Source organism: Nicotiana sylvestris, chromosome 4, assembly GCF_000393655.2.
Source record: "Nicotiana sylvestris chromosome 4, ASM39365v2, whole genome shotgun sequence".
NCBI lineage: Eukaryota > Viridiplantae > Streptophyta > Magnoliopsida > Solanales > Solanaceae > Nicotiana > Nicotiana sylvestris.
The window spans coordinates 102,577,830-102,599,974 of record NC_091060.1 but is presented as its reverse complement, the minus strand read 5'-3'; positions in this window follow the sequence as shown (position 1 = coordinate 102,599,974).

Below are 22,145 nucleotides of genomic sequence, written 5' to 3'. Positions count from 1 at the left end.
TTTTCTTTCACATGCCTATATAATATTGCTCATAGAAAAATAAAGACATTTTCCTCAATGGAAAGATATTTTTCAAAAGTAAAATTAATAAAAGTTTCCCTAAGATCAATAATTCTCAAAAATAATTAAATAAATTAGCTATATTATTATCAATTGGGAAGAAAATATTAGAAGAAGTTGATTGTGAAATATAATTAACATGTTTGCCCCCAAAGACCTCTAATAACGATTCATCTTTAGGCCTCGTACTTCATCGAGCCGCCACTGGGTTTTCAAGAGGTCTTCAGTGCAATTTCTTTCTTATCTTCATCAAAGCCAAAAATAATGCACTTAATTATGCAAACACTAGTAAATTTGTCACGCTTCATACGTTTGTGAAAGACCTCATTATATTTATTAAATGACTTGTTTTTCTAATATTCAAATATTAAAAAAAAAAAAGAAGGTTATATACACTTATGTTTTGACCTTATCATTCTCGTGCACCATGTTTGATTTCACAAAGGAACGGAGTAACATGAAGGAGAGAATTTAATTTATTGATTTTTTACACATAAAGTATTCATAATTTACTCTGTTAGTTGTTTGACATAACAAGAAAAATAAAAGAAACAACTTTCTCATGTTGTCTAATTTTAATCTATCATTCTATCTATATCTATATCTATATTATTATAAAAGTGGGAACCTCAAAAGTTAAAAGTTGAATTACTAAAATACCCTTTTAAATAACTTTAATATCCTATTTAAAAATGAATCAAAAAGAGAAAGAAATTAATATTTTTAAAGTGTCTCTTTAGAAACGTTGTGTCCTTTCATTTGGAGTCTAATACCGTTAACAATAGTGCTTGCCTTTTACACAGGCTCATCAGTCTAATTCCGATTTATCTTTTGTTAACAATCTCTTATGAGGCAGATGTATTGATGGGATGATTTTAAATGGCCAAAAACTTAAATTTGATTTTAAGGAATTGGTGTATATTGAAGCATTAAGGCAAAGATAGTCAATTCAGTTATGGAATCTACCACTATGGATGGTTTACTTTAGAACTTCTAGCCTAATCACAGAAGGTATTTGATTTTGGTTTTTGAATGGGAGAGCGCTAAAATGTTGAGATAAAGAATTACTTACAGAACAACTTCAGGCAAGTTTGACATTCTTTTCTTTTGTATTTAAGTTAAGTTTTCATGTTATATTTTAAGATTGGACTTGAAGGATTTCTACTCTACTATGCTCCAGAATTTACTCATTCATTATACTGATGTAGCCTTCTATAAAAGTAGACTACTCAGTTTTCTGATAATTTTTGTGTTTGACCTTATTGAAATTATTGCTAAGTCATTACAAACTAGATATATACTTCGTATGACCTCTGTAAGTGTTCACACTTGCATATATTAATGGTCTCCTCACTCTAAGCGAGCTATTAGTTAATCGGCTTTCATCATAACCACAAGAGAAAAATCTATAATTACACATTTATATTTTTTTACAGTACCGTATCAATAATTTATTAAAAGCTTCAAAGGTCCTTTATAAGAAATTATTGGTAGTATTTTCTATGGGCATAAATCAAAGAGATATTATTATCAACGAGTATTTGTTCTTAATTCGTTAACTGTCATTTTAACCAAAAAAAAGATTGTGACATGATTTAAAGCACATATATAATTATCACATATGGTATTTTCTGATTTGTATGCATTCATGTTCCTAAGTTTAGTATTACCATCTGTTCTTTAGTTGTGACGTACACTACTTTGCAAGAATATGTTGAATGAATTTTGTGTCTTTCAATAATGTATCCTATGTAAATTTGTTATGTATTCTTTTAATAGGTTATTCGAATTACTCAGTCACAAAATTGATGATACTTACACTTTTTGCTAAGTAGAATTATTTCTATATACTAACAAAAATAATAATACATAATATCCGTGCAAGGTATTGATTTTTTTAACTCCTTTTTAAATTATGTAATATTTCAAACAAGAATATTCACCGTAATGGAAAGTACATAACCTAAGTTATATTATTACTATCATACAATTATTGCTTTCTGCACCTAACTATCTCAGGTTCATTTAATCAAAATCATCGGCAATCGAAGTAGAATTAGAAAAGCCATATTTATCCTATAACATGCTAGAAAAATATTTATCTAACAGGGTAATAAAAATATTAGTAAATCGAATAGGGATAGTAAGACCATACAAAAATCCAAAACACGAAATATTTTTAATTAGGACAATAATTTCGGTTGAGGAATATAATATTTTTTTAATTCTTATTATATTCTTTAGTTATTTATATTGCAATTATTAATGACATCGCGTATATCCAATTAAACTTTAATTATTTATCTTCAAAAGTTCAAAAGACATTCAATCATCTTGACATTGACATTGATCCATAAGTGATCACATGGTGGTTGATCACGCCCAAATATGTCTTATAAAAAGGACCATGCGGACGTTGCAAATATAACCTGAGTATTCTGCCCAGAGTCGAATCCACAGAGAGTTAACCTATTAATCACTATCTTTAGACCCACTAAACTCTTGAGAACCAATTTTCCCAAACGTTTGAATCGCAGTTGATGGTGTCTTTAATAACTAAAATTACAAGTAAATAAACAGCTGTAAACTAAGGATACTAAGGTTGTAAACAATAATGAGAAAACGCTAAGGTAATGACTTCCCCTATTGATGGAATCCCTTCTGTTTATGCTTCATACAAATTGACCAACACCTCTCTATCAACCATGAACGCTCATCTTACCGTAAATCTCTCCCGAGTAATCACAGTAATATACTCAATGCACTCTCCCGAGGTACACTAGCTAGCTCTAATTAACACGGTTCACTTTAGATTGCACTCAAGGCTTCGTTATCCCTAATCCCGCCTTTAAACCCGCAGTTATAGATCCCTCTTATACTTTGGGAGTGGTGTTGTTCAACAATAACCTAAATATGCACTCTCTCCCGAGTTATGCACACTAAATAGGCACAGCTAATTGAGGATCCTGTCAATTAACTACAACATACACAAAGTTGAACAAATAAAGATTGAGACTAGTAATTTGTATTCACATAAATAAGAAGTTCATCCCCCAATAGGCTCCTTCAAAACCTTAGACAAAGGATTTAGCTACTCATAACTATGGGTAAACAAACTAAAACAATATTCATCATAAAACTTGCAAGAAAAATAAAGAAAAGAAGAAAGATATTTTGGGTGATCTCTCACAATTGTTCTTCTTGCCAAAATACTCTCTAAAACAATACATGTCTCTCTTGGGCGGAGTCTAGTGTTTAAAATAGGGTTTTGGGCTAAAAATCCCATGTTTTGCACTTTAGACCCTGAAGTTCTCCGCCTCCGCCGTGGTTCTGCCGCGGTCGCGGTCAAACCGCGGCCAAACATGCTCTCTGATTCTCACTTTGTCTGCAGCCCTCTTCTGTCGCGGTTCTGCCGCGGTCGCGGTGGAACCGCGGCAATCCTCTTTCGGTTTTGACTTGAGCTGTTTCGCAGGGTTTACTTGACGGAATTTTACGATCGGCCTCTTTTTCTCCATATTTGATCCCAAAAGTACTCCATAGCCTTCTTTGGTCATATATAACCTGCAAAGCATGAAAAATACTAATAAGAGCATTTTGTTATCACTTTTATCATCCAAACTATACAAGACAGTGGTTATTTTAGGGCCTAATTATAGTTAAATTCACCTATTATCAGTGATCTACATTGATCTAGCATAAATATATACTTGTGTTCTAGTCTTTCATTTTTACTTATTTACTCAATGTTTTGTTTAATAATATTGATATTATTTTACAAAATAAATGATATGATTAGGCATATCGAGAAACTAGTGTACTACAAAAAGTTGAAGTGAATATTTCTCTTCTGCTTTCCTCTTCTTTAACTTTCTAAAGGAAAATGACCTTTATCACAGCAAGCTCTCATCCTTAATTTTAGTTTTTTCTCTTTGTTCTAATAGGAGTATCGTTTTTGGTTTCTTTTTCTTCCTTTAGTTTTCTTTTTTGCTTTGATTCCATTCTTCTCAATATCGGCAAAATGTGAAGTCACCGCTCTAAAGATAGGCAAAAAAAATGTGCTCAAGCACATTATTTAAATGATTACTTAACGATTTGAAATTAAAATCATATTTCTTTTTATTTGTAACAGAAAAAAGTCACATAATTATGTCTGTAGCACTCATAAGGCCGCTCAATTATATTTCTCAAACTTTTTGGTGATCAAATATCTATTTTACCCTTTTATCTTTTTAAATATTATAATATTTTTTATTTATATTTTGGACTTACTTATAGAATAAATAAATCTTATTTATAAAGAAACCTAATTAAAAGAGTAAGCGCAACTCAAGAGATCCAACAAAAAACAAGCCTTCCATATAATTTTAGCCGCCAATAAGGTGCCTAATTAAAAAGTTTTAAATAGCCTTTCACCAAAGAATCACTTCCTATATGTCGCATACCAATCGAAGAGAAAGCCTCAAGCTTTGAAACAGAATTGCATTTATACAGTTATATTTAACCAGTAACATTCTACTAACAATAACAACTAATTATCTGAAAGCAATGTGCCCTTTTGCTGAAAGATCCGTCAAACATGATTAAGAATTAATTAATTTCTTGGCTTAAGAGAGGTGTCATGTGACTTTTACTATGACCACAATTATACATACACAAGCATAATTACATGAATTTGACATTTTCCTTTTAGATTCGTAAGATTTCTTATCCAAAGAATTGATGTTGCTCCATATAACAAATTAAGGAGACGAAAGAAGCGACATCAAATCTGGAGAGGAGAAAGTGTGTGCAAATATATATATATCACCAATTTGCAACAACAGACTTCATAGACAGAGTTTCGATGAGTGCGTTGGAAAAAAATAATATCCCGTCCAGAAATAATATTTACAGTAAATAACAATAACACAAGAGAGTAATAATAACACCAAATTTTTTAACGGGGTAATATACAACATTTGAACGGATCAAGATAATACTACTTAGTACAACTTAGTAGCATCAAGAGACTATTACTTCTTCGGAAAAAAAATAACAGTCTTTATTTTAAATACATTACTACAATATCACTATCACTCTATTCGCACACCTATAAAAAATAGTCTGTGGATTACTGTCAAAGCTCTAGTGCTTCTCTCAATTTTGGATTGATTAAAATGAAGTAACTAGACTCCTGTTTATAGAGTAAGCTGTTGTCCTAATAAACCAATCAAAAGGGTTGGTTTCAAGTTTGCATCGATTTGATTATGCTAAATCAGATTTGCCTCTTTGCGATTTGCATTTGCAACTTGCACAACTAGTTTTAGCCATCCATTCAAATTGTAGTCTTTTTTTCTTAAATTTAAATGGCCCTCACAAATCTCTTCCTTAATTTTGATTTTTTTTTCATTTCAAGACTTGATCTCAATCTTTAGAAATCTTCAAACTTGAGAGGTTTTGTAAAGATATTTGCAACTTGGTCATAAGATTTCACATATTTGAGCTAAGTCTCCTTCTTAGCAATACATTCTATGATAAAGTGAACCATTTGTGTCAATATGTTTGCTCCAATCATGATATATTGGATTTTTAGCAAGTGCTTGTGCGGATTTGTTGTCAATATAAATCACTGTAGCTTTAATTTGTGTCAAATTGAGCTCCTTCAATAATCGTCTCAAACAAATAACATGACACATATAGGATGTTGCTACTGCATATTCAGCTTCACAAGTCGAGAGAGTAACAAGTTATTGTTTTTTGAACTCCAAGGAATAACATAATCACCCAAGAAAAAACACAACCAATTATGCTTTGATCATCAATATCTCCCGCATAATCACTATCACAAAATTTCATAAGGTTAAAATCACTAAAGGAAGAATAAAATAGCCTAAAGTCAATTGTACATTTTAGATAACGAAGAATTCTTCTAGCGACCTTTAAGTGATTGGAACTAGGAGCTTCCATGAAGCGACTTACTATTCCAACCACAAAGAGTATATCTGGCCTAGTACAAGTCAAGTACCTTAAGCTTCCCACAAGACTCTTGAAAAATATGGGATCCACTTTGTAACGACCCGACCGGTCGTTTTGAGCATTTGCACTTCGCTCGGTAGTTTGGGGGCACGAATAGCTCTGTATGATGTACTAGAACTTATGTGCAAAACTTGGGTTCATTCCGAGTTGATTTGATATGTTTCAGCGTGAGTTTTAGAAGTCGAAAGTTCATTAAGTTTGATTTAATGTGTATTTCGTCGTTTCGATATTGTTATGTGTGTTTTAAGGCCTCGAGTAGGTCCGTATTATGATATAGAATTTTTTGGTATATTTAGACGGGGTCTCGAGGGGCTCAGGTGAGTTTTGGATAGGTTTGGGTTGTGTTGCGCTCATTTTTCTTATGTTTCGACGTCGTTTTTTCAAGCATAAATAGTATCATATTGAATAAACAAGCTCCGATTTCTATTTTTATTGAAGCATTAGATTCGTATCGTAATTACGGAGTCATAGAAAAAAGAATCGTCAAATTTGGATATCATATGAGGATTTTATGGTCATTTTACTAAGAATTGGGTTACCAGATTTTTTTCAGATTAATTACGAAATTGCCACTGCTGCGTATTTAAAAAATCTGCACTATTTTCGAATATTGAAACCAACATATCTCCTTCAATATAAGGTCAAATGGAGTGATTCAAGAGCAGAACTTGACTAAAATTTCATAAGATATCCATTGGAGGTATCAAAATGAGTTTTGAGATCTTTTGGCACACAAAACGAGGTAGAACTGTGTTAAAATGAGGATTTTATGCATTTAACATATTTTGAGTTGGGAGCTCGGAATTGGGCAATTTTTCGAGGCACTTTTCAGCATATGAATTGGGGTAAGTATTATCTACTTGGTTTTGGTTATATTTCATTAATCTATCTTCGATTTTAGCTTTTGGTTGATGAATTTTAAAGAAAAAAAATTGGGGGTTTTGGCCTAAAGTTTCATAATATGAATTTTTGAGTTTTGAACACCGATTCGGAGTCGAATTTGAGTGAAACTAGTATGGTTGAACTCATAATTGAATGGGTTGACGGATTTTGTGAGTTTTGTTAGGTTTCGAGGTGCGGGCCCGTGTTGGGCTTTTTGGCCGATTTTGGGCTTTTGATTAAAGATTCAATCTTTTTCAATTGGGATTGGTTCCTTTAGCATTGTTTGATATATTTGAGTTGTTTTTGATTAGTTTCGAGCCATTCGGAGGTCGGAACGTGCGTGATGGGATTCTTGGAGCATAACTTGGCTTGCTCGGTGTCCGAATTGGCTTGTTTAAGATAAGTAACTCTTCTAAGCTTAGTGCTGAGGGTATGAAACCCCGAAATACATGTTGTGTGATTGGTATTGAGGTAACACACATGCTAGGTGATGGACGTGTGGGCGTTCACCTTGTGAAATGGGACTCTATTGTTCCCAAGGCCCTGTATAGTAGCTCTATTCTGTTGATATTTGTGTTTTCATCATGTGATAAAGTAATACAAACATGTTAAATATCATGTTTAGGCTTTATGCTGATATTATTTGTATCCATAGTGGTTATTTATTGTTGTCATCTCACTAATTTCCATCGATATTTTGTACTCAGTCATATCCATGCATTCATATTGTATCTCAGTCTCAACTGTTGTTGATGCATCATATCATTGTTGTCGGGCTAGTTTCATTATAGTTTGAGCCCGTGAGCGAGACTGGAGAGAGTGGTGGCTGAGTGAGGCCGAGGGCCTGATTGTGAGGATATAAATATATATATATATATATATATATATATATATATATATGGATCGGGTTGCACGCCACAGCGATATTGGGTCGGGCTATACGCCGCAGCGATATAGCGCTTGGGTTGTAGGAGCCCCTACGGACTCCGTACCCCCCCCCCCAAAGAGCGCAGTCGACTATATATATATATATGTATGGATCGGGATGCACGCCGCTGCAGTTATTATACGGCGCTGAGTGATTTAGTGTGCTGAGTATTGAGCTTAGTAAGAGAGGATGCAAGGTAATGAGATTGAGTACTCTGAGAGTGTAAGTACATGTTTCATCTCTGAGATATATGGCATTCACGTGCATTCATGACATACAGGCATAGAGATGCATTCTTCCTCATGCTATATAGTATCACATCATTCACGACTTATTATATACATTGATATGTGGGTATGGAGAGGTACTTTATACTTGTTATTTGGAAAGAAAATGAAATATTTTATTTATTATGGAAAGAATATTTGGAAAATTATAGTTTTCAAACTTACTCGTACTTTTGGCATTTTCGGTAAGAGATTTGGGATTTTCTTTCACTGAAATATTTGAAAAGCATGACCATTTTCTAGAACTGTGAACGAGTTGAGTATTTTACTTTTAAGATATTTCTTTTATACTTGCATTTATGTTGTTGAACTGTGTTGGAAATATTGGCTTTGGACCCGATCCTGTGTTAGCTCGTCATTGCTTTCAACCTGAGGTTAGGTTTGCTACTTTTTGAGTACATGGGGTCAGTTGTACTCATACTGCACTTCCTGCAAGGTGCGTGCAGATCCCGAATGTCGATGTTGCTATGTTCGATGGCTGCTGGATTTGAAGGCATACTCGCATTCCTATTGTAACTGCCTCTTGTTCACGGTAGCCTTAAACTATAAAATTCTGTTTATGTACTTTTCAAACAGACTGTGTAATTATTCCATTGTTGCTTTGTAAACTCCATTCGTAGAAGCTCATGACGTGTACTACCAGTCCTTGGGAAATGTATAAGATTTAGATAATTCTCTTATTTAATTAGTTTATTAAGTTAAATAAAACTGAATATTTGTTAATTGTCTTACCTAGCGGGTTGGGTTAGGTACCATCACAACTAGTAGATTTTAGGTCGGGCCCAGGTTGGGCCTTTTGGTCGATTTTAGGCTTTTGATTAAAGATTCGACCTTTTTCGGTTGGGATTGGTTCCTTTAGCATTGCTTGATGTATTTGAGTTGTTTTTGATTAGTTTCGAGTCATTCAGAGGTCGGAACGCGCGTGATGGGATTCTTGGAGCATCACTTTGCTTGCTCGGTATCGAAATTGGCTTGTTTAAGATAAGTAACTCTTCTAAGCTTAGTGCTGAGGGTATGAAGCCCCGAACTACGTGTTATGTGATTGGTATTGAGGTAACGCACATATTAGGTGACGAGCGTATGGGCATGCACCCTATGAAATAGGACTCTATTGTTCCCATGGCCCTGTATAGTGGCACTATTTTGTTGATATTTGTGTTTTCATCATGTGATAAAGTAATACAAACATGCTAAATATCATGTTTAGGCTTTATGCTGATATTGTTTGTACCCATAGTGGTTATTGTGAGCACGTGATTTTTGCTTCACGGAAACTACTCCAAAAGAAATCGAAAAATAAAACAAGTTACCTTCGGGTACAATTTGGAGAATTTGCGTGACATTTTGATAATTGTTCTAACCGTAAATGCTCTCCTTGCTATAGTTAAAAATACAAAAATACATGTTGCATGCATTTAGGAATTAATGGTACATTTAGGAACTAATTAACCATAATTTGGTTAAAAGAAAATCACAAAAAATATGCATGTGTGTTTCTTGTCATTGTGAGATTCTATTTAATGTTTAATTTGTGTGTTAATTATTATAGGTGTTCAATAATATGTGTGTAATTTTATTTTTGATTTTACAATTTATTTAGGATTTTTGTTTAATTTTGGTAATTAAAGAAAGGAGGAAAATGGGTGAAGTATCAAGGAAACTCGGATTGGGCCAGGTGAAACCAAAATTCAGGCCCAAACCAATTACATTGACCCAGTCCAAACTAGGTCTTCCAGAGACGCCCCCCCCCCCCAAACGACGCCGTTTAGGCGTGTTTAATCAGAGCCGTTCATTTCATTTAATCCAACGGTCTCAAGCATGCCCCTATACCCGACCCATTCATGAATGAAACCGACCCAATCATCCCTTAACCAAACGGCACCGTTCCGCATTAAGTGAAAGATCCTGGCCATCGATCTCACTTCATCCAACGGCCATGATCAAACCACCCGTTACCTATATAAAGCCCGTCTCTCACCCCACGCCCCCGAACCAAACCCCCCCTTCATCTTCATCTCCTGTTCATCATCGTCTCAGAGATGAACCCTTCAAACCCTAGCCGCCTTAGGACTCCCTTGCCTGAAACCCAGCGGCAACAACACTGCCGGCCACCATCTTAACACTATAAGACCATCTGACCACCCTCTTTCCGGATCCGGTAACCGTTTGGCTCGAATCATCTCCTATCTTCTTGAATATTCATTTGAAGATTCGAGCCAAACGAAAACCTATCCCAATCCATCCCAAATTCATACCACAACACCTCCTGACCTCCCTCACACCCTAAACGCCATTGGTTCCGGTCGAATCTGATTAGAACCCTTCGAGCCCTAATCTGAGCCCCAAGAACCTTAGAAATCAAAAAAAAAGGAACTTGTCCAAATTAGCAGAGGGTTTGTGGTCTAATAAACCTTAGTCGAAGTATTCTTAGTCGAGAACACTCGATTAAGGTCCATTCGACCTAAAAATGGTCGAGTCCGAGTTCGAGCCTAGGTTAGTTTGATTTCGAGTCCCTGAGGTAACTTTTCCTTTTCTTTTGTTATTCTATGATTTTTATCTGTTTTCATGTTTAGTTTAGTTTATTTTTGATTTTTCTGTCAAGTCTGTGGACCTCCAGACCTTTTATTTTGTCGAAACTTTCTTCTGTTCGTTTGAATGTTCTTTAAACTATACAATCAATACGAACAAGTTTGTCGATTTGTTAGTTTCATATAAAGTCCTGGTTGTGTCCAAAGCCGCTAGAATCACCTGTTAGTTTGTGTGTTTTATTGATTGTTTGTTATCTGTTATAGCTTGTATAGTCGGTTAAATAAGTGTCGTCAATTAATTTGTTTAAAAAGTAGAGAAAACATGATAGTAGTTCATTGATGTTCTCCATGTATGTTTACCAGTTCTACATCTGCTATGCTAAACTTGTAATGAACCTGTTTGATATGTTTAGTTTTGTCTTTGAACTAGATTGCTCGTTCATTCAGTAATCCCATGTTCTTCATAGTTTGTCATAGAAGCCTGATTGTTACTGCTTCATCGTTTGCTCCCTGTTGATTGTTTGATTTGAGTTGATCAGGATTGGTTCCCAATTTCATCAACTTATTTCATCTGATTGACACCCCTTGTGATCTGATTTTAAGTTGAACTTAAGCTGAGAATTGGATATAGCTGTAGAAATCTAGCAGATCAATCAGAAATCAGTGTTAAGTTTAAGCTTATATAGTTGGTAAGTTCAGACAAGTAAGGCTTAGGGTAATACAGTAATATGCGAGGGTTAAGGGGTAATTTTGGGAGTTTAATAGGATTTTAACAGGTTGTAAGCTTAAGTTTGACTAGTGGTCATTTGTTAACCTTAGTTTAATTATCAGTGGGGTGCATAACATGAGAGCATGGGTTTATTTGAATAATATAACCCCTCCCATAACTCTTGATTAAAACAAATAGTCACAATGCATGCTAGCATGGGGAACCAAATAGTTTACATCAAGAAAAGATACTTAGGAGTGGGGAAGTAGAGGGTATGGGCAGAATTAGTCTGGGAATCTCAAGGCAGGGTTGTGCAGGCCTGTTTTTGGCTATAAATAAAGTCATTTTTGACTAAGAGAGGGCTGGAGATTAAGATTTCAGAGTTTGAAAAGGCAAAAACAGTGCTGGCTTTTAATCTTCATAAGTCAGAGTATATCGAGTGTGAGATAGACTTTTTTTTTAATCTAAAAAGTTCAGTACTAAGAGAAAAATTGGTTGGTTTTGATTCTCAAAGCCAGAGAAAAACAAGGGTGTTCAAGGCTAAGCTTTACATCAAAGAGCTTCAGCTTGTCTTTTCTTTGAGTGTTTGACAAATCAGAAACTACTGTTTCTTGCATCTCTCTCTGTTTTGGTACTGTGGGATTTCAGCTTGGTATTTCCTAGTTTTCTATTGGTTGAGCACTGTTCCATTGGGTTACTGCTTGGTTTGCTGCTTGGTTTTAAAAATCTGTCCCTGGTTTTTGTCGTTGTTGACTACTGGTTTCTGTTGTTGATGTTGCTGTGAATGCTACTGCTACACTGATCATTCCTTTTCTTCTTTTGGCTTTCCCAATACCAGGTACACAATTGATACACTGTCAATGTAAGCTGAAAGTTGAAACATGAATATAGAAATGAAGAGCTGAAGTTGCCTCTTTCGAATTTGCTTTGGTTGTATATTGAACATTAAGTTGTATATATAATAGTTCATGTCTTCTATTAGGATAATGAAGGTAGTTATCATATATAACTAGACATCCACATATGGCAACTTAATGGCTCATTATCTATGTATGCTGGTAGCTAGAAAAGAAGTGATGGTGTAGTAAGCAATATCCTGATTATTTCAGTTGGGTCTGTTGAGTAGCATATCTTCCAAACATACGTTAGGCACTAAACTGTCCATTGCTAGATAATCTCACCTCATTTAGCAGGCTGCCTCGTTATAACTTGCAACAATACCATTAGAGTAGATAGCACAAGTTTACATTTCAGCCTTATAAATGTCAAGCTTGAGTCGAATGAACTAACCAGGCCCCTATTGGAAGAGAAGTGGCCTAGGTCCAGTCAATACTGTGTGCGTTGGACCTGGGCCCATAATATCCAAACGACTGCCCATATACGCGTTCATGTTTCGGATTTTGCGAATCATATTCGGAACCCAACTATAACTAACTCGTAAGCATGTAAATAAAGTTGGACCCTTTTCTTTTTTCATTTTTAGAGACGAACTTAATAGAAAACATAGCCATTATAGGACGACCTTTAAACAAAATGAGGCGCGCCTCGCCAAATAAATTACAAATTGCGGGGGCCCTCAATAAACACATATAACCATTGGTTAGACTTTGGAGTTGGCCGTTTAGTGAATTTTCACGGCCTTTTTCTAAAATAACAATACGTTAGTCTCTTTAGGACGCGTCTTAATTAATCTTACCTTCTTAAATACGGGTGTGCATTTATGTAACCCAAATCCAAATCCCAACGGAGTCGAGATGTGTCAACAACCACGGGTGGATTGATGTGACGTGGTTCGAGATGTGTTTTCACGATGTTGCAATTCTCGTTGAAGAATAATAATAAAAATAATAAAAGCGGTAAAAAGTTAAAATTTGCACATAGGTTCAATATGAATTAAAATCAGATAAATAAGCCGAATATGACAGTTGAGCGACCGTGCTAGAACCACGGAACTTGGGAATGCCTAACACCTTCTGCCAGGTTAACAGAATTCCTTATTCGGATTTCTGGTTCGCAGACTGTTAACAGAGTCATTCTTTTCCTCGATTTGGGATTAAACTGGTGACTTGGGACACCCTAAATCTCCCAAGTGGCGACTCTGAAATAAATAAACAAATCCCGTTTCGATTGTCCTTTAATTGGAAAAACTCCTTCACCCCTCGCGGGGGCGGAAAAAGGAGGTGTGACAGTTATTTCTTGCTGTCATCTCACTGATTTCCATTGATATTTTGTACTTAGTCATATTCATGCATTCATATCGTATCTCAGTCTCAGTTGTTGTTCTTGATGCATCATATCATTGTTGTCGGGCTAGTTTCATGACATTTTGAGCCCGTGAACGAGACTGGAGAGAGTTATGGTTGAGTGAGGCCAAGGGCCTGATTGTGAGGATATAAATATATATATATATATATATGGATCGGGCTGCACGCCGCAGTAATATATAGATATATGGACCGGGCTACACGCCACAGCGATATACGGATCGGGCTGCACACTGCAGCGATATATGGATCGGGCTGCACGCCGCACCGATATATGGATCGGGTTGCACGCCGCAGCGATATTAGGTTGGGTTGCACACCGCAACAATATAGTATTTGGGCTGTAGGAGCCTTTCCGGAGTCTATACACTCCTAGTGAGCGCAGTCGACTATATATATATATGGATCGGGTTGTACGCCGCAGCAGTTATTATACGGCACTGAGTGATTTAGTTTGCTGAGTATTGAGCTTAGTAAGAGAGGATGAAAGGTAATAAGATTGAGTACTGTAAGAGTGTGAATACATGTTTCATCTCTGAGACATATGGCATTCACATGCATACATGACATACAGGCATAGAGATGCATTCTTTCTCATGCTATATAGTATCACATCATTCATGACTTATTATATACATTAATAGTTTATATGAATCCACCAAACTATAGAGAACCTGGTCCTCTATAAGTTTTCTCTGAGAATACTAATTAAAACAGTAAGTAAATAAGACACAGGATTTTTACGTGGAAAAATCCCAACTCAAGGGGAAAAAAACCACGACCTACACTTGTAGGATTTCAACTTCACTAACTTGTAAACACACTATTACAAGCCACTTTGTTATGACTCTATTACAAAGACTTCAACTCAACTAACTTGTGATACACTTATCACAAGCCACTTTGTCACTCACTAGTTACAAAGACTTTAGCTTATGACTAACTTTAGTCACAACACAAACTTAGAAGGTTTATGATTTTGAGCTTCCTAAAACAAAGCTTCTAAGAAAGCAAGATAGGAGATACAATGAAGAACAAACAACAAGATTACAACTCAACTACGGACACACATAGACTCATTGTGGAATTGATCCTTAGTGGAGTTGTCTTCTTGTTCTTGACACACTTGTGACTTCAATGTTGGATCAGATCTTTAATGCTTGAGAGAATATCACTAAATGCTTAAGTGAATATCTTGTGCCTTGCACCATGTTGTTATACTAACAAAGACATCCCAAGGATGATGTCAATTCTTGGTTGATACACGCCTCTTCCCAATGGGAAGAAAATGATGCAGTGTCGCGTGCACAGTTGCAGGCAGTTACTTTCTGCAGTTGCTTTCCAGCTGTATAGTTGACTTATACTTCTGTCAGAGAACGCCAGGGGATCAGGCCCCTGTCTTATTCCTCTATTCTCTACACTTGCATCAGTTCACATTAGCTAGAGTTCAGGCTGGAATTCGTTCATTTGCAATGTGTACCAAGTGTGTCAAGTTCCCTATCTAGTTCTTGATAGTAAGTTTGTTAGATCATCAAAACATAAAGTAAAGACATTGAAAACCCATCATACATTGATATGTGGGTATGGAGAGGTACTTTATATTTGTTATTTGAAAAGAAAATGAAACATTTTATTTATTGTGTAAAGTATATTTGAAAAATTACAATTTTCAAACTTACTCGTACTTTTGGCATTTTCGGTAAGAGATCTGGGATTTTTCTTTCACTGAGATATTTGAAAAGCATGACCATTTTCTGGAACTGTGAACAAGCTGAGTATTTTACTTCTGAGATATCTCTTTTATACTTGCATTTATGTTGTTATGAACCGTGTTGGAAATATTGGCTTTGGACCCGATCATGTGTTAGCTCATCACTGCTTTCAACCTAAGGTTAGGTTTGTTACTTTTTTAGTACATGGGGTCAGTTGTACTCATACTATACTTCCTGCACAGTGCGTGCAGATCCCGGATGCCGATGTTGCTAAGTTAGATGGTTGCTGGATTTGAAGGCGTACTCGCGTTCCTGTTGTAGCTGCCTCTTGTTCATGGTAGCCTTAGACTATTAAATTCAGTTTATGTACTTTTCAAACAGACTGTATAATTGTTCCATTGTTGCTTTATAAACTCCATTCGTAGAAGCTCATGATTTGTACTACCAGTCCTTGGAAAATGTATAAGATTTAGATAATTCTCTTATTTAATTGTTTTATTAAGTTAAATGAAACTGGATAATTGTTAATTGGCTTACCTAGCAGGTTGGGTTAGGTGTCATCACGACTGGTGGATTTTGGGTCGTGTCACACTTTTTTTTCTTCATCAAACTTTGATAATTTATTGCACTCTCCATTGGTGTATTCACGGGATTGCAATCGAACTTGTTGAATTTATTCAAGATTTCCTTTGTATAGCTTTCTTGAGAGATAAAAATGCATTCTTCCATTTGCTTCACTTTTAGGCCCTAGTAATATGACATGAGCACAACGTTTGTCATCTCGAACTCAAGGGACATATCTTTCTTGAAAGCTTCAAATAAACTTGGGTTATTACCCATAAAAATAAGATCATCAACATAAAGACAAACCAGCAAGATATCTTTATTAGTATGAACTTTAAGGTAAAGAACATATTCACGAAGACAATGAATAAACCCATTGTCTTGAAGATATTTGTCGATGGACGTCATTCACCTTCAATATGGCTGCCTTCGCACCCATTTTTCTTTGAAGACGTCAACCGATGACTATACACTAGTCTTTACCAGGGGCGGACCCAAGTGGTGAGAAGTGGGTTCAACTGAACCCGTTTCGTCAAAAAATAATATTGTGTATATGTATAAATTATGGCTAAAGCAAGGTAAATTTTGTATAGAAATTATTTTTGAACCCGCTTATACGGCTTATACCGTTTATGTTAGTTATGGACTTCTCCGACTGAACCCGCTTGCACAAAATCCTGGGTCCGTCACTGATCTTTACATTGGCGTTATGGATAATTCTTACCCCCAAAATTTACTTGTACTTCTTAGACATGGTATCCATACACATACAATTAGAAAATTGTACTGTACGAACTAGTTTAGACACCACCAATATAATAACAACAACGACCCAGTAAAATCCCACTAGTGAGGTCTCGGAAGGGTAGAGTGTACGCAGACCTTACCCCTATCCGAAGGAGGAGACACCACCAATCATTTACTAAAATAATAATTATATTGCATTTAATATCATTATTTTTATTAGTACGTCTATAATATATAAGTCTGAATAGCTAATAGTGTTCCATGTTAATTCAGGAAGAACCTACTATTTTTTTTCAAAAAAACTAATTCTTATGGGAGAGTTGTTTCACAAAATTTAGAATCTAATTAAGGATACCAAAGGGTAAACCTCGGATATATGGAATCTTTATCTTGTAAAATCAGTTCTGTTAAAACAAATCAAATTAAGAAATTAAGTGTAATAATATCACGTACTTATTTTACATTATTTTACTTACTTATTTCACTCATGATACCTATAAAACTCATAAAGCTGAACCTCGAGAACATTTCTTAAAGTTCAAAAGAGGTAACGTGAGTAAAATAAATGTTTTCACATTATTTTACGTACCTATTTCACTCATGATACCTATTTTAAAATTTGTAGTAGTATATTTTATTATTATTATTTCATTCATGATGCTCGTTTTAGAACTTATAAGAATTTTTGTCATTATTTCGTTCATGGTACTTATTAATACTAGGGTATACATAGGTCGGATTGGTTCGGATTTTCCAATTATCAAACCAAACCAAACCAAACCAATTGTGTCAGGTTATTAAATCTAAAGACCAAACCAAATTAAACCAACAAAAATCGGATTTTTTAATCTCGGGTTTTCGGGTTTTTTTCGAATGTTTTTTCATATCCAAATATTTCTTTAATCCTAGTAAGACAGAACTATATATAAGGTGTTTTTCAACAAAATAACATGCATAAATATAAGATGAGTAATGATATTATACTAAAATATTCAACAATAAGATAATAAAATTGCATAAAATAAATATTATTAATATACCATAATGAAAACAAACATAATTTAAAATTACTAAGATGCTAAAGTAAGTGTGACTAATAAGTACTATTATTTACATGATTAAATACTAAAAGAAAGATAAGATGCATTTATCTAAACTATGGAAAAACTAAAAAAATAGATATTCAACACTACTTTCATTCATAGTACAATTGAATTGAATGTTTTTATTAGCATTAGTATTGATTTGATTTTGGTTAAGGATTTATTTGAGATACTAACATTTATGGACTATAAAACTTATTGGAGCATCCAAAAATTATAAGTCCAAACTTGAAATAATACGTTAAAAGATAAAACTATGAAAAATCTTAAGAAATATTTATAAACTACACTACAATAAATATTTTTATGTATTAAATACATTTAAAAAAACTTTTATACTTATAACCAATTATGGTCGAGTTTCTTTTCCCAACACCAAACCAAATCAAACCAAACTATAGTCGAATTTTTTTTTCTCGGTTTGACTCGGATTTTCGGATTGGTACGAATTGTTGGTTTCATTTGTACACCCCTAATTAATACCATCATGAGTTGAAATAACCTTTTAACATTATTGCACTCATGATGCCTATTTCAAACTCCATAATATATCTATGTTGAACCTTCATGAGTTAAAACTCCATGAAAAATTCCTGGAATATATATTATGCTAGTTTATCCATGATTTCATTTCACCAACATCACACCCTAACTTTAAGAAATTTATTCTTTGCAATTTTTTGTGGGACTTCGCCCATCACTTGTTGCTGTTTCCATTAAAAGAGCCACTAGACATTCATTATTTTGCTTTGTTCGTTGAGTTTTATAAAATTATTTTAGGGTCATTTAAATAAAGTTGAATATGCACAGAGTTTAATAAAGAAAGTAAGATTTTTGAAAATTATGGTCTAAAGCAAATCATAAATATCGGTGTGGCCATAAATTATCTCATTAAGGACAAAAAGAAAAATTTAAAATTAAATTATTTCCAAAAATAGAAAATAGTCATTCTTTTTGGAACAAAGTAAAAAAAAAATAGTGTCATATAAAGTGGAACGAAGAAAGCAATAAACTACGCAAAGAAACCATGGATAAAGTCAAGCGACTTTTTCTTAAATTCAAACTATCTTTTCTTAGGAGATTGTCTCTAATTAATCAATTTCATTGTCCCTGATTCTTCAAGACAATAGCCCACTTCTGGGTACGAACTTCTTCTTAAACACCATCGATTCAAACAAACATCTTTCCGTAGTTGTCTTACGGATTGGATCAAAGCTAATTCTTGAATGAGGTCAAGGTTGAAACCAAAAAAACAAATCTGTATTCTTACTACCTCCTATTTTTCTCGAAGGCTACCAAGTTCTCAAAACAAAGTACAACATCTCATGTTCATCAAATATAATGTTGCTATCATGATTTGTTCTTTCTTTGCTCCTTTAAACTAGATTATGGAATTCAACTTTGTTAGATAATAAATGTAGACATAATCTAAACGTAGACATAATCTTATGTAATTATAGTGATTCACAACAGATGTATAGGATTTCCTTTTTGATTCTTTCCATAGTTAGGGCTTTATGTACTTGTATATATACTTGTTACTTCTTGAATACAATACAAGAGAGATTTCTCTATTGTCTCTGTACTTTACATGGTATCAAAGCAGGTCTACTGCTCGTCGGAGTTGAGTCGAATCCGCTGCGTGAAATTCCTTGGTCGGTGTCACGCTCAGAACCTGGGCCTGGACATAACACGGCACTCGGTGCCTGACTATATGTGACCGAGCGAACCATTTGGTTGGCTGAATCAACATGTGATATCATAACATACTGAATGCGGAAGATAAACTAACACATGCTGATATACTGAAAGTCTGAATGATATAAATCAAAGTACGAAAATACTAATACAATTTCTGAAACGTATTTGTAGCAAATATAGCTAAACATGAAAAACATGAGACTCTGCCTAACTGTTACTCTAGTCTATGAAGCCTCTAATGAAGTGCTGAAAACACTGACTGCCTGTAAATACTGAAAGATAGTAAAGTAATGATAATGCCCCGAAAGAACTGGGGATCACCAAACAGCTGGTACGAGAATTCTAGCGCTCTGAATCATCAACCTGTAAATTATTACCTGCATCGTGAGATGCAGGCTCCGGGCAAAAGGGACGTCAGTACATTTGAATTGCACTGATATGTAAAGCAACTGAAAGAAAGAATTATAAATGCTGAAACTAAGCTTATAACTGAGAATTGATAATTGGTACTGAAATGATACTATTGAAATAGAAACTGAAATGATAACTGATAACTGAACTGCTAACTGATAACTGAACTGATAACTGGTAACTGAAATGATAAAGGAAGTAAGGATATGAATACTCCCTCTTCTGAATATGAACAACCTGTTTATCTGAATATTAAACTGCGGCCTCAGGCCCTATATATATATATATATGCACAACTGCGGCCTCAGGCCTAAGTATACGTATACATAACTGCGACCTCAGGTCCAAAATGCATAAAGCATAAACTACGGCCTCAGGCCCAAAGATGCATAAAGCATAAACTGCGGCCTCAGGCCCAAATACAGGTGTTCGACATTCAGAGATTTAAAATTTGGAATTTAGAATCATACTACAATACATAATAGTGAAATACTGAATCATGCTGAGTTACATGATACTAGAATACTGGATCACACTGAGTTACATAATACTGGAATACTGAATCATACTGAGTTACATAATACTGGAATATTGAATAGGACTAGAATGAGACATGTATTCTTGAAATGATTATGAACGTTGAAACTTCAACTGTTTATGACATGCTGAGTAAGCTATACTGAGACTTAGGGACAACAAACCCAAGTCTATATTGAATATGAACTGAGCTCACAACGTTCAGAATGAAAGTCATGAACGAGTTATGAATTTAGAGAATAGAAGTTCTACAACTGTTCAAGGAACTAGGCTTAACTATATTTCTGAGGCAATTGGTAACGTCGTAAAAGAAACGTAGTGTAGGGAGAATCATTAACATTCCCAAACATAGAGCGTTAGTCTCACATACCTTAACTTCCTGCTCTTGAGCGTAATACAACATTCACCAACTCTTTCAACTTTAATCTATATCAATACAAGTCAAAGGAATTCCATATTATCAATAATTCTCATGTTTTGGTTACTTAGGCATTTTCTCAAACACTTGGTGAGAATAAAGCTTCATAGTCCTTATTAATGGTGTCTCTACACACAATAACCCATTCTCTTGGTCCTAGATAAATTCTAAAGTCCCAAATGGTTATAATCAATATTATTCTTTATCACCCATAAGATAAACAATACCCTTAACCAATAATCAATAATTAACACCCAAAACCTATAATCGTTCATGCTTTTCTATCAACCCATCAACTCATATCTCATGAACTAGAGTCTATAATCATTAATTCAATGATAGAATCAATTAGAGGGTGAAGATATTACTTTTTTGAAGTTCAATCCTTTTGAATTCAAGTTCTAGGGTTTCTTCTCTCAACAACGATGTCTCAATCGAATATCTAATGATATGGAGGGTTTTACCCATGTTAATAAGATGTTGGGAAATTGGAATTAACTTAGAATCACCATTAAAACTTACCTTGGGTGGTGGAGGGACCCTTAAGGAGTTAGGTTTTTGAGAGCTTTCCTTTCTAGAGCAAGTTTTTATGTTTTGGGGCTGTGGGGGACAAACTAAGGCTAAAAATGACTTCTCGAGTCATCCACCGCGTCCCAGTTGGCGCGACCGCAGTACCAACCACGGTAAATCGCTGGGACACTACCTCACCACTGCGATCGCAGTAAAAACGCGGCAGGACCGTGGTGGTTACGCATTATTCTGTAAAACGAGCATAACGTTTTGCACAGAGCTCCATTTGGGCTCCACAATATATCATTAAAAAGCTATTTCAAAGGCCTACAACTTACATGTTTGCGTTTTCCCAAATTCCTTACACATTTTCACTAAAACCTGCTGGAATACGGACTTTCTGCAAACTTAGTCTATTTTGTCAAATCTTATGCACCTCACTTTCCATCTTGATTTTGAAATAACTATTTTCACCCATAATCATCCCGATGGGACTTCACATGTAAAAAATATAACCTTACTACTCCTTTAACTCATTCATACCTAAGCCGAATGTACGGGGTGTTACAGTCGAAAGCTAATCTAAGGTCTTTTTGACATTTCCAGTTGAATTGTGGTGGTTCTCTGATCATAGAACCGCATTTTAGCAAAGACAACCTCAGACCAGATCTTATTCTCACTTTGTTTGGTCAGGTTTGAGTTTGGTTTATTGGTTATTCGATTTTTTTAATTATGTGGTATTTTTCTTGGAGGCTGCCTGTGTGAGAAG